At 36.4% G+C, this 14,125-nt stretch overlaps 1 long non-coding RNA gene across 6 annotated transcripts in view; it reads right to left on the reverse strand.

Moving 5' to 3' along the window:
* LOC105063771 (uncharacterized) overlaps positions 1–14,125 on the reverse strand; it is an 864,622-nt gene that overhangs the window by 524,928 nt on the left and 325,569 nt on the right. For 5 of the 6 annotated variants that reach the window (XR_006722441.2, XR_012508689.1, XR_012508688.1 and 2 more), the window contains exon 4: positions 11,997–12,114. The exons of the other annotated variant lie outside the window; for it this stretch is intronic. This is a non-coding gene — a long non-coding RNA (uncharacterized LOC105063771). The remainder of the gene's footprint in view (positions 1–11,996; positions 12,115–14,125) is intronic. 6 annotated transcript variants of the gene reach the window in all.

Genomic DNA, 14,125 nt, shown 5'->3' on the forward strand with positions numbered 1-14,125 from the left:
TACCAAGGAACTGATAATCATTGCCACTTGTTGGCCAACAATATATTGAACCAATATGATACTCTGCACTACATCCAGATGATCCTTGCACCACTGAAATATATTGACAATTTCAATATATAAAATATATTCTGAGACACTTAACATAGCTCCAAGGAGAGACTGTAAGTGTACATTGTCTGTCATGTCAGTGTTAACTGCTTCTGATCCTCTTTTTTACATGTATGGAAAAGAATGTATTCCAAGTCTCAACAGCCATATATCCAAAGCTGTGTTCATCTTCTCAACTAAAGACATCACATCTAACACAACTGCCAACTGGGATTACCATTTGGTTAACTTAATGGTTAATCCACTGTCATCTTTCATGATACATCTGGTTTTTACATGGGTTAAATTGATGAATTAAATGAAGATAATGGTACCACAATCCTTACAGCCTTTAAGGCTTTGAGAATGGCACTAATCTCTTCCATTTGCCCATGGATACAATATGTTTTTTGATTTATTATATTGGTTTTAGTGGGGCAGTTTCATGGACTTTTACTTTCACTGCAGTTGTTCCTACTGAGCTAGTCAAAGAGCCATAAGAGAGCTCTGCCAACTGTTAAGTATGTCCATTATGATTATATACTCCCATACCAGAAAACTGACTAGCAAGTAAATCTGGTTCCTTGAACATCAGCATCAACTTGGATAGTGTATCCAAAGGTCCTCAAAAGATCTGGATAGTCCCCTTTCCTCAGTGTACAGTTACTCATGCATATGATTAAAGAAGCAATATATAATTTCAGTGATGCTACAAGGCCTTCCTTAGGGAAGGGAAACTGATTTCTCCTTAAGTGAATGAATCTAGGCCTAATACCTGTGCGGGTCTGGAAACTTGGCAAAGGATCATAACTTTCGATTGGGGTGGCTGATCTCAGCCTTCTGCATATCCATTCTTGGCCACATCTGATTATAGATAGATAATAGATGATAGGTAGGTAGGTAGATAAATAAATTGATAACACTATTCTACATATTGAGTACATGCTCAATTCTATGTAAGCAATATATTGAATACCATTATCTATCAATCTAGTCCAATTCTGCTATAATATTTCTCCTACAATCATCTCAACCTACAAAATACCACTATGAGCTTCTAAATTATGTTGGTGTCCCCTTCATAAATGGACTCTAGACCTTCTGAAAAACAAAATCAGCAGATGAGTTCCCCAGGTTTATTTAGTCAGTCCCTTCTAGAGTGCCCAATTTTCTGAGCTTTTGATCACTTCCAATTTGCCAAAGCAGTCTGGCATTTCTACAACATTAAATGTAAGGCATTCATTTTCAAGCTCCCAAGAAGCTTGCAAGCAGTGCATGAGAACCATTTTCAGGGTGTTAAGTTCTGTATCAAAGGAAGGTACCCCCATGTTGACATACTCTCCCTTATTCAGCCTTATGTTTCACCCTACCATCCTGACCAACAACTTCAGAACCCACTCTCAGGAATACTTTCCTAGTTACTGTCATACTTGTTAGTCATTCCTGCAATTCTATTGACATATAATCCATCCCCTCCCTTAGCAGTACTTTAACAGTTGGGTTACGCTGAGATGTAATCTTAGTTGTTGGTTACGTGGCCAAGAGAGGAGAAGGAGGTAGATTTGGGAAGGTAGCATTATTTTGCAGAGCATCTGCCTCATTTTTCTGTACAGACTTCAATTAGGAGGTATGTAGGGGATGCTCTATCTTTCAATAAAGGAGATTGGACCACACATACAAGCCTAGAAGTTTCAAGGGAATCTGGGAGTCCAAGATTTGCATGCATATAAACCCAGATAACCCTATCCCAGGTTTCAGTGTCACCTTCTTTACCTTTCAGGTCTCTGGCCTTAGCATACGAAACTTTCCTCGGCTGAGAATTAAGCTTTACTCTTGAGTTCTGTGACTTTTACAATTATGCCTATGCCTGGTCTTCAGTTCTATCTGCCCTCCAGCTGCAGGAGCTGAAGGCCCCTTTAAAAGCTGCCAAAGAGGTCCTCTGACTCTCATACTTGACTTTAAATTGGTGTTTGATTGCCCTGGGCCTGTTATTTCATCTCTTCAAAGCACCAATGGTATTCAGAAATAGCTTCTGAATTCCACAGTCTTTATAATTTATATTTCTCTTGTACCTCTGAAATGCCAGAGATTGTGCAGAAGCCAGTTCATCTCCTTTTCCCCCTGGCCTATCCCAGTTGGTCTCAGTGACAGTTTTAGCAGTTGCACTGTGGTGTATGCCAAAGCTATGCAAACTCCACCTACCTATCACCAGCAATGAGCTATTTGTAGCAAGCCAGCCCTCAAGTTTCTAACTCCAGGATCTCATTCTTGGAGTCTGCTTCCTCAGACCACCCTTAGTACCATCTTAGGTCAGTTTCCCAAAAAGCAAAGCCCATCCAGGGTTTCAGATGGAAGAGGAAGATCTCTTCAAGAATACATACAAGGTGGCAGTGAAGCAGTATAAGGAAGGAGAAAGAGCTGATCAAGAATGTGGCCTCAGCATTGGTCTTAGTAATATTTTTGGATATGTCTACTCAGACAAGGGAAATAAAAGCAAAAATAAACAAATGGGACTACATCAAACTAAAAAGATTCTGCACAGTGAAGGAAACTATTAACAAAATAAAAAGGCCGCCTACTGAATAGGGGAAGGTATTTGCAAATGATATATCCAATGAGAGGTTAATATCCAAAATATACAAAGAACTCATACAACTCAACATTTAAAAAAAAATAATTAAAAAATGGACAGAGGATCTGAATAGGCATTTTCCCAAAGAAGACATACAGATGGCCAACAGGCATATGGAAAGATGCTCAACATCACTAATCGTAAGGGGAAGGCAAATCAAAACCACAGTAAGATATCTCACACCTGTCGGAATAAACATCTCCTGACAGACAACAAATAACAAGTGTCAGCGAGGATGTGGAGAAAAGGGAACCCGTATATACTGTGAGTGAGAATGTAAAGCAGTTCAGCCACTACTTGAAAACAGTATGGAGATCCCTCAAAAATTAAAAATAGAACTACCACAGGATCCAGTACTTTCACTCCCAGGTACGTATCTGAAGAAAACATTAAACAAGTTTGAAAAGATATGTTTACCCCTATGTTCATTGCAGCATTATTTACAACATCCAAGATGTAGAAATAATCTACGTGCCCATCAATAGATGAATGGACAAAGAAGATGTGGTACATGGTACATGTATATGTAGCGTAGTATTATTCAGTCATAAAAGAGAAGGAAATCTTGCCATTTGTAACAACATGGGTAGAACTAGAAGATATTATGCTAAGTGAAGTAAGTTAGACAGAGAAAGACAAATATTGCATAATCTCACTTATATGTGTAATTTAACAAAACAAAACAAATGAACAAACATAACAAACTAGAAACAGAGCTATAGAGAACAATCAAGTGGTTGCCAGAGGGTAGGGGAATAAGGGAGGAAAGAAACAGGTGAGGAAGATTAAAAGGCACAAACTTCTAGCTGCAAAACAAATGAGTCAAGAGTATACAGTGTACAGTGTGGGGAATACAGTCAATAACTATGTAATATCTTTCTGTGGTGACAGATTGTATCTAGACTTACTGTGATGATCATTTTGAAATGTATAGAAATACTGAATCACTGTGGTATGTAACAGGGACTAACATAGTGTTATGGGTCAATTATACTTCAAAAACAAACTCATAGAAAAAGAAATCAGACTTGTTACCAGAGGGAAGATGCGGGAATTGGAGGAAGGCAGTCAAAAGGTACAAGCTTTCAGTTATAAGGTAAATAATACTAGGATGTAATGTACAACATGGTATGTACAATTGGCACTGCTGCACATTATTTATGAAAATTGTCAAGAGTAAATCCTAAGAGTTCACAGCACAAAGAAAAAATTTCTTCTATTTCTTTAGATTTATATCTATATGAGATGATAGATGTTCACTAAACTTATTATGATAATCATGTAATCATGTCATGATATATGTAAATCAAATCATTATACTGTACACCTTAAACAGTGCTGTATGTTGATCATATCTCAATAAAAATGGAAGGAAAAAAAAAAAGAATGCAGTCTCAGGTAAAGTCTAGCCATGGGCTGATCCATGCAGATTGCCAGCAGTCTGGAATACAAATCGCACCACAGTGTTGCCCCTTTTTGAGGCAATGAAGCTAGACTTCTGTACTCTTGTATCAGTCAGACTTGGTCTAAATGCCATCCCTGATGTGGGGTAAGGAGTGTCACAGCCCCCCTGGCTAGACTTCTCTCATCAGCCAAGGGTATTTCTCAGGGTATGGGAGATAGGAGATGGGGGCTAGGAGATGGGAGTGGGGTGAGAGCTGTGATATACTTGTGGCCAACACTGCCAGCAGCTAGGGTATGGGTGCAACAACCCAGGAAAGGAGATAAGACAGAGTACCACAGATTCTACTAAGCTAGAAAAATTACTGACTCTGGCATTAGAAATAACTTAATTAATGACCCCAGATAGTTATTTTTTTTAGTGTAATAAGTTCATCCAAGATCTGTTTGGGCATAGAAAAAATATATAATACATACAAATGTTCACATAATCAAAGATTCATGAAGAAGTTTCATAAGATCACATGGAGGAATCAGAATACTTGTTTGGAGAAATTTATAAGATGACATCAAACTGAGGACTAGAAGTTGGCACCACATAGCACTCAGCCAGAGAGGACAAGCAGGACAAATTCATTTGGCTGCCAGCACAACTCCCTTCGTCTCCTTCAGGAGTGGCTGCCAGCCAGCAGCAACTCAAACTCTATCCAAGCCTATGTGAGGAACTTACAAGTTAACCAATTCAGAAAGTCAGCTCTTAAAAAATTAATTGGCTTCATCCCGATGACAGATAAAGAACTTCTCTTGAATTCATCAATAAGTTGTTAGTATCTAAAAGAACAAAATTCTATCTAAAATAAAAATCCATCTAAAATAAACAAAATTCACAATTCTATCCACAGGGTAAAGAGCAATAATCACAATTCTACCCACAGGGTAATTCAACTACTGAATCTGTTCTTCACAAAACTGAAGTCAAGAAAGTAAATCATATATATACACACACACATCACACACACACACACACACACACACACACACATATATCATATACACACATGCATATATATCATACACAGACATATATATCACACACACATATATATATCATGCACACACACACAGGTATTTGATATATATACCTTTATACCCATTTACTTCCCTGCCTAACACTCCACTCCTTATACCAAAGCAGCCATTTGGCATTCCTTTGGCATGACCAAAATAAAAATCAAGGCACCCCATTGGCAACATTCCACCAAATCAGTCCATTCCTAACAAGGATGTTAGTTATTTTCTTATTCTTTCCCATTAAATGTTAAAGGACCAATATCCCATTTTAATAATGATTTGAGTCTATACAGTCCCTATAAAATTCCACTGACATGATGAAAAATAGAAGAGCAAAGCAAATTTTAAAAAAGAACTTAGCATTGCTAAAGTGCAGAAGCTATCAATAATCAAGAAACATAACTTTTTTTTTCAGGAAGTTTGAAGTACAACGACCTAGACTAAGGAAAGTTTGATTGATGTTGATTGGCTTGTTATTCAACATTAACAAAGGAGAAGAGCTTAGCTTATAAACCGAGTAGTTAGGTTTCCCCAAAAGGACTCAGGAAATACCCAAGTTCTGCACAGCTGGACATAAAGCAAAGACAGCTCTTACATTCAGTCTGTCTCCAAGAATGGCTGACCACTGCTTGTTTTTTTACAATACCTGGTGGACAATATGTACTAAGTGAAGTTTGTATTTTACCATGATTTTCCTCAACAAAGGCAGCTGGGTGAGTGAAAAAGGGGAGAGGGATTTGCAACATTTCAGTTAACTTGAGACCATCTCAACAAATCCAAAATAAATAAAAGACTAGGGGAACTGTGAATTTATATAACACATTCATCATTATTGACCTCTTTCCTCCCTTTCTACTAGCAACAACAGCTTTGAAAATTTTTGGAGAGCCCTAAGTTCCCATCAACAGGAACTGGAGAAGAGAGAGTGCTGGTTAGAAACACATCAAAGGACCTTGGGAACCCAGCTGGAAGCCACAGGACAGTGATCCCCAACTTTCCATCCCAGGCTTCCCAGCTGTCAGAGAGTCTTAAAAGATTTTAGAGTAAAAGTTGCATCACTGGATGAGTGGCCTATTGATGGATCTCATCTACTGAGCTGTCCTCTATGGTGAAACCCCCACCCAAAGTCCACTCACCATACCAGCACAGTCCACCCCCAGTATCAGAGTAACGTTTATAAAATAGCAAAATAGACACTACTTGAAGACCATCAATAAATAATTGTTCAAATAAGGAATACTCAGCAATTGTTAGAAGAGATGAGTTAGATACAAATTAACTAAGATGAAAAAATTGCCAAACCATTAAGTAAAAAAAAAAAGTATGAAAGAGCCTTTACAGCATGGTTACATTTTTATATGAAAACTTTAAGCATATTTAAGTAGATATAATGTATACTATGGAAGTGAAATATAATGCAACCAAAAAATAATAGCTGAAATACTATGTAACAAAATGTGCATTATGATTACAAATGAGTGTTAAGATTACAGGCGATATTTTTACTCTTTATATTTTTATTGTCTAAATGTTTGTTTTTTAACCAGAAAAAAAAAATCAGTTCCGACTTTTTCATTTATGTTGGTAGCTTTATCATATGGAACTGATCAAAAATTTTTATATTCCATGGCTGTGCATGTGTATCCTCTCTTGAATATGTGTTCTTTCACTTTTATCTTAAAATATTGTATATAGAAGTTGAGAATTCAGTAGAAAGAAATCCTAATGATTTGGCAAGACAGAAAATCTTGCTTCACCTTTGAAAGAAATGGTTCCCCATTTCGGGCTATCTATTACTATAGTTCTGGCAAAAGTACAACGTCCAAGGATAAGTTTAGAGTGATGGTCCTATTTCTTTTATGTGACTGCGTTATATAGTAATCTACATCTTTGAAGTTTGGTTATTTGGTTATTTACGTAGCATAAACTTCAGACACCTATTTCTGGTAACAGTGGATTAAATAATGCCTTCTAACACTCCTGCTAAATACGCTAGAAAACATGAATGAATATCAGAAAAAGTAGGCAAATACTATTTGAATGTATTAGAAAGCTAACAAGGCTGAGACTGGGGAGAAACTGAAGCCTAAACAGATAAGCTTGGCAACTAGGGCCATTTTTCTCCTGGGGACCTTTCTCTGCAGTTCTTGAAAATTTGGCTCAGAGTTTAAGGAGTAAGCAGCTCTTGTCTTGGGAGTCAGGGTGAACTGCAAGCAGCTCTCTCAGGGACTGATGCCCAATTGTAAATCATTTGGATCCTTGAGCTTGGGTTAAGGTGATCCAAAATTGCTAGTTTCCCTAACAGCCTGACAGAAGCAAAGGTAAATTCTCTCTATAGAAAGACAGTCTTATTCTGAGCTTCAGATATTGTTTATAAATTTTCATCTGGGATCATTTTCATTTTGCCAGATGGGCATCCTTTGGTATTTCTTGTAATATGAACAAAAGAATCTGCTGATTGAAGGCCTTCATTTTTTAGCTTGATTAAAAATAAGTTCATTTCATATTTATTTCTGAAGGATATTTTTTCCTGGAGTAGAATTCTAGGCTGTTAGTAACTTTCTTTCAGTGTCTTAAAGAAATAATCTCATTGTCTTCTTGTTTCCATTGTTTACACAGTAGTAATCACCAATGCTCACATTTCCCGGTAACTTGAACTCCAAAAGCCATCTTATTGTTCTCAGTAAGTCAATAATAAATGGATTAGGTAGACTTCTACAATAGGTCTCCATTCAGCATCTCCACTTCCTCAACATCCACTCACTCCTCAGCCCACTGCAGTGTGGCATCTGTCCCCAATATTATTCTGGAATTATTCTCATTAAGAACAATAGTATCTGCCTCCCATGTCAAAGAACCTGCAGTAATATTATTGTTCCTCAGAAGCATTGCCCACAGTCAATAACATTTTCCTTTATGCTAGATTCTCCTACAAACACACTCTCTTGGTTTTCTTCATTTCTGTCTGGGCATTCGTTCTTCCTCAACTTTTCAAACTCTTCTTCCCTTTGCAGCCTATATTTTGGCCATATTGACAAGTCTTTTCGTTCCTCAGTGCTACACAATCTTCTGGCTCCTTGTGCTAGTATCTCTGAAAAATATTTGTCCTTGGTTCTCATTTTAAATTTCCTCTGGAAAATTTTTTTTCTATATACCTAAAACTAGGTTAAGAGCTCCCATTTTTCTGCTGTCAACCATTGGTTGTAGTAGTCATATTTTACCATTGATTATTTGTTAATTATATTATTTCTTGCTAAGATATCAGTTCTAAGAAGATAGGACCATCTTCTTGTTCACTACTGAGTGTCCAAGATTCAGCCTCTGGAAAGTGCTCAGTAAATATTTACGGAGTGAAAAAAATCTGCTGTAGTCTCTTCATCTCTCCATGTACCATGCCAGTCCCCTATTAAGCTTTCATTACTGAATTTTTGCAAAAGCCTCCAAACATATGCCCATATCGCTCTCCTTTCTCACTTACATCTTAACCTACACATTGCTTTCAGATTAATGTACTCTATTTAGCCTTTAAATATTATTAAATATTATTATTCCCCTCCCTTTCCACCACACACATATTCTTGGGCACTCTCATACACACACACCCCTTCAAATACAATATGTTATAGTTACATATTTATTAAATATTGAGACTCACAGGCTTGAAGATAACATGTAGTTACTTAGAAAAATGGATGCTAATGAGTTAAATTGTGTAAACATCCTATAGTAATTAACCTATTTGTAACATAAATGTGCATTTGTTATACTTTCAACATTTGTTACAGAAACAAATCTGTAATTATAATATAATACCCACAACATAACTCATTATCCCCTATATCTCTCAGTGCTTACCTGTTATCTTCAAAGCTATGAGTCTCTGTGATCCAGCAATCCCACTCATGGGCATATATCTGGAGGAAACTTTTATTTGAAAAGATACAGGCACCCCAATATTCACAGCAGCACTATTTACAAGATCCAAGACATGGAAGCAACCTAAATGCCCATAGACAGATAATTGGATAAGTAAGTTGTGGTATATATACAATGAAATACCACTCAGCCATCTAAAAGAATGAACTGCCATTTGCAGCAACATGGATTGATCTAGAAATTATCATACTAAATGAAGTAAGTCAGACAGAGAAAAACAAAGATTATATGATATAACTTCTATGTGGAATCAAAATAAAATGATACAAATTAACTTACTTACAAAACAGAAACAGAGTCAGAAACATAGAAAACAAATTTATGGTTACCAAAGGGAAAGGTGGGGTCAGGGATAAATTAGGAGTTTGGGATTAGCAAATACAAAGTGGATCAATTCACTCTGGTAGGTGAAAAGGAACTTCTTTAGGCTATAGTACCAGGAGTGAATTTTGGAATATGAGAATGTTGAGGGGGCAAAGTAAAGATCATTTGGGAGAAGAATCATGGCCATTTGCATTTTATCTGGATAGTTACAAGCTCATAATTGATGACTCAAGTAAGGTAAGAACTGAAAAGTCTTTATTACATTGAGAACTTAAGTGGAGTGCATGAAGGTGAGAGAAAGGGCAAGAGGGAGAGCATCACAAAACCAATTGCCACAGGATGTTGGTTATGGAGTAGATGGGCACACAAGTAAAGAACAGACTCCCAGTTCAGGACACTTGGTTATGGAGAAAGCTCACCTGAGCCATTCAATCTTTCATTGAAATAAATTTGGTCTTCTTAATCCAGTGGATGAATTTTGTAACACAGCTTAGGTCTGCTATTATGAGTAATAATCAGAACTCCAATTGGAAACTGCAATTCTGTCTTTGAGATTTTGTTTTATAGCTTGCCTTGGCATTACAAAGAATCTCTTCCATACTGGCAGACATGTCTCTAGAATGGTGCTACCAGAATGTAATAATAATCCAGAAGGCTACTGACATTAATATAACCTGGCTTGACTTTTCATTGTCGAGTTATGCTACTGTAGTGTGTACATCCAGCACAGCGCTTGAGTGCTAAAGAGATAGCTAAGCTGAATGGCTACTTCCTCTTTGACTTCTCTTTTCCCTTATTCTCTATAGCTGTCAGGAAACTATGGCCTGCAAGTGAAATCCAACCTACAGCCTGTTTTTGTATGACTGTAAGCTGGGAAAGATTTTTAAGTTTTTAAAGGACTGGAACAACAACAACAAAAAATATGCCACAGAGATTTATGTGGCCCACAAAGCCTGAAATGTTTGCTATCTGGTCATTGGCAGAAAAAGTCTTGTCAACTTGTGCCCCAGAAAATAGTATAGAGTTATCCTACTACTTCTGCCTTTTGTCCTTTCCTTTCACAATCTCGTCTGATTTTAAGAGGGCTTATTGCTTAATAGTCTCTACGACTTGTCTCCATTTCTAATCCCTGTCACCTTATTGACTGCTACTTAACTCTTCTTGTCTTTCCTAAATCATTTACCTTCCATATCCTTTCCCTACTGTGTCTCCTGAAATTCTTGCCTCAGTTTAGAGGAGACTGGCATTTAATAACCAATACAAAAAAGTATTTCTTGCTAGGTGACTGATTACAAAGTGTCACAGATGTAATCCTGAAGTATTCATCTTAATTTTTGCTGCTTCTTCAGGTCAAAAAAAAAAACAAAACCCACAAACAAAAGGAAGTTGAAAAATCTTCTCTCTTATTTCATGCTGTCCATCTTTATCTGGATACCTTCCCTCACTCCTTTGTCTTAACTTCACTCTTTTTATCTTTGATTTTTATAATCCTAATTAGCTCTAGTCCACTCACTTGTTAACAATTATCTCATCTCTAGCTAATTGAAGCAATCCTTAATTTTTTTACTTCAGTTTGTGTGTGTGTGTTTGAAATGTCAAATGCAGTCATATACATCTCTTAAAATTTTCTAAACTATGCTTCACTTTTTAGAGATGAATCAAAGCTAAAGAAAAGTGACCTGGACATTTTCCAACATGAGTTTTCTGCTCTTTTCAGATAGTAGGCTTGGTAATTGCCAATAATCAACATAAAAAAGAGCTACTGCAACAGTTTCCCACTTTTCACCTCATTATTTCCATGAAAATGATGAAATACTTAACCTTTTCCTCATTTTATAACATTCGACCATCTACAACACAATATAACTTACAGACCTATGAGGAACTAAGTATGGACACAGCAAGGTTTTCAATTTCTTTTTTATATTACCACCAAGTCATCCTCACATTCTAAATATTTCCTTTTAAGGTATTAAGTGGTATCTACTTCAACTTTTTTTAAAACTTACTAGCACTCAAAAAATATTTGTGCTTTTCTCAGACCTTTCCATTCTCACAGGCCCGTGTAAATGACAGGGCAATATGATCCTAAAAAGTTCAACACTATATGCATTATGAAAAAAAGTTTGTTGTGCAATGTTATAACATCCACTTACTCCATAAAGACAAAGAATAGTTCTGTCATTATTGAAGTAATATAGAACACACTCTGGTTACGCAAAAACAAGAACTTCAAGCCTGAATGGCAACAACACTTGTATGTAATGAGCCTGTTTATACACACCTAATTTAAATCTCTTAGGTTTTCACTGGTATCTTTTATAGGCTAAACCAAACCCTAAGGATGTAATCAAATTAAAAGGATTAGTGCTTATTAATAAGCTAGCAGTAATATTTCATCAAAAGTTTGCTAAGTCTCTCTCTGCAAAACCAATAGATAAAAGCAGGCAGGGCATGAAAGTGTCTGTCTACTGCATTAGAACATGACGAAAATAATATTTCTTAACATTGCCAAAGAACCATCTATTTCTGAAGATCATACCAGTTCCTATTGCATAGGCCAGTAAGGGTCATTAAACACCAATGGGTCTCTGAGTCCTTCTTCAGAGTCAATGACATTGTAGACTTCACTCAGGATCTCATTTTCCTCCACACAAGGTCTGCAGGGCAAAGAAGGCAAATGAACTATGAAAAACATAATCACTGCTTTTACTGTTGCTTTTTTTGTCATAAAAATTCCATTTATTTAAATTCCATTAAAAAGCACATTTGGCTGCCGAGAGCATAAATATACACTTTTATTATACTTAGCATTTTTCATTTTCAAAAAAATTCTGACATTTGTTTAGATAAAAATGCTAAAATATTTTCAAACTACCTGTTTTAGATAACCACTTTCTATGTGTTTGTTGCATATAATAAATGCTGGAAAAACAAGTGATTTGGAATGCAATTCAAAAACTGTATATATTTCCCATTAGAAGTTATCAGATTACACTGATCATTATCCTTACTCTGTCATGTGCCTGCCACTACGACTTTTCCCAAAATACAGCTCTTAGGAGAGTGATTTAAATTACTTGAGCTGTAGTGGAAAACATTTTTTAAAAATCTCATTTATCTAATTGCTGTGATGCATTTAATAAATCATTAACTGAGCAAGTGCCAGTGTTAGAAATTCAGAAAGGCTCTTTAACACAATGTTCTCCTAAAGACAAAACTATAACTCAGTCATTCATACTTGCCTGTGCAACTTGGCAGATCACCAAAACCAAATATTGGGGGAAATTATCAAGCAACAACATTGACAATACTTCCATCCTAGAAATAAATTTAAATTTAGTAAAACTAAAGGTAAAATTAAACTACCTAATACCAGAGTCATTCTTCTTTAGAAATATATATAAGATTAAACCAAGATTACAAATTTATTAAGAATTGAAATGATCTCTAATTTTATTATAGTCCCAGACCTGTGCACATAGGTTGTTTGGGAATTTTTCACCAATTTATTTTTAGAGTATTGAAATGGAATAGCCAAGTAGCAGCATTTACATAAGAAGATACACCTAGGAACACTCTCTACAGTATCATTTGCAAAAATAAGAAACTGGAAACAACTTTAATGTCCATCAATATGAAATTGTTCAAAAATCATGTTCTAGTCACACAATGAAATACTTTTTAGCAGTGAAAACAAATATTTGATCTACAGATGTCAATTGGATCCATTTGGATAGATATCAAAAAATTGTAAGCAGAGAGCAGATTATGATATCATTTATATAACTTTTTAAATCATCCCAAAGCAAGTTTATAAATCATTTTAGATGACATATATGTAGTATATGAATCTAAACATACTTAGGAGACCAGTATGAAGAGGGCAAGGAGGGGAATAGTTTTAAGGGGGGGGGGCACACAGAGGAATTCAGCTCTTAGTGATTTATTCCTTTTAAAATACCTGGAATAACTATGACAACATGATGAGGTTAACAAATATAGATGATGTTTATCTGTTACACACTATATTGGTGTATCTATTTTCATGTGTATCTGGAGTACATTATAATGACAAAACACTTACAGGAACAAAATTAGTGAGACCTCATTGTTATATTAATAATCAAAAAATGGCTTCTATACATTGGCCTGTGTTGTCTACTTCTTCACATCAGGTTGGGACCTTAGCTCCTATGCTCACCAAAAGACCTCCAAAGTTTTACTCATCCAGTTGTTTTCAATGTAGCTGAAATAGGGAGATTTTAGCTATTTAGAGTCTTCCTGCTTTGCATACCACACAAAACTGCACCCAAGATGTGCTAGCCATAGATCAGATAAGCTCTGTGGTCATAAAAGAAAGACTCCATGCAGCTGCTGCCCGTCAGAGCCCTCTGACCCCAAGACTCTCCACCCTGCTGCCCGGCAACATCATCTAGGCACTAACCCCCTCTCTGCCCCTCCTTCTTCTGAGGACTTTTCCTTGCCCTCTTGTTCTTCTAGGTATGGTCCCTCACCTCTTGCCTCTGGAAGGTCTCCTGCTGTGAGGGACACTTCCCCAGGTGGAAACCTGCCAAAGTGCCACCCAAACAAAACTCATTGTCTACTACTGCCACCTTATGGTCAAATCTGTTTCTTTGATCAGCCCCCAAATCCTTCGAACTCAATACA

Source organism: Camelus bactrianus, chromosome 8, assembly GCF_048773025.1.
Source record: "Camelus bactrianus isolate YW-2024 breed Bactrian camel chromosome 8, ASM4877302v1, whole genome shotgun sequence".
Classification (NCBI taxonomy): Eukaryota; Metazoa; Chordata; class Mammalia; order Artiodactyla; family Camelidae; genus Camelus; species Camelus bactrianus.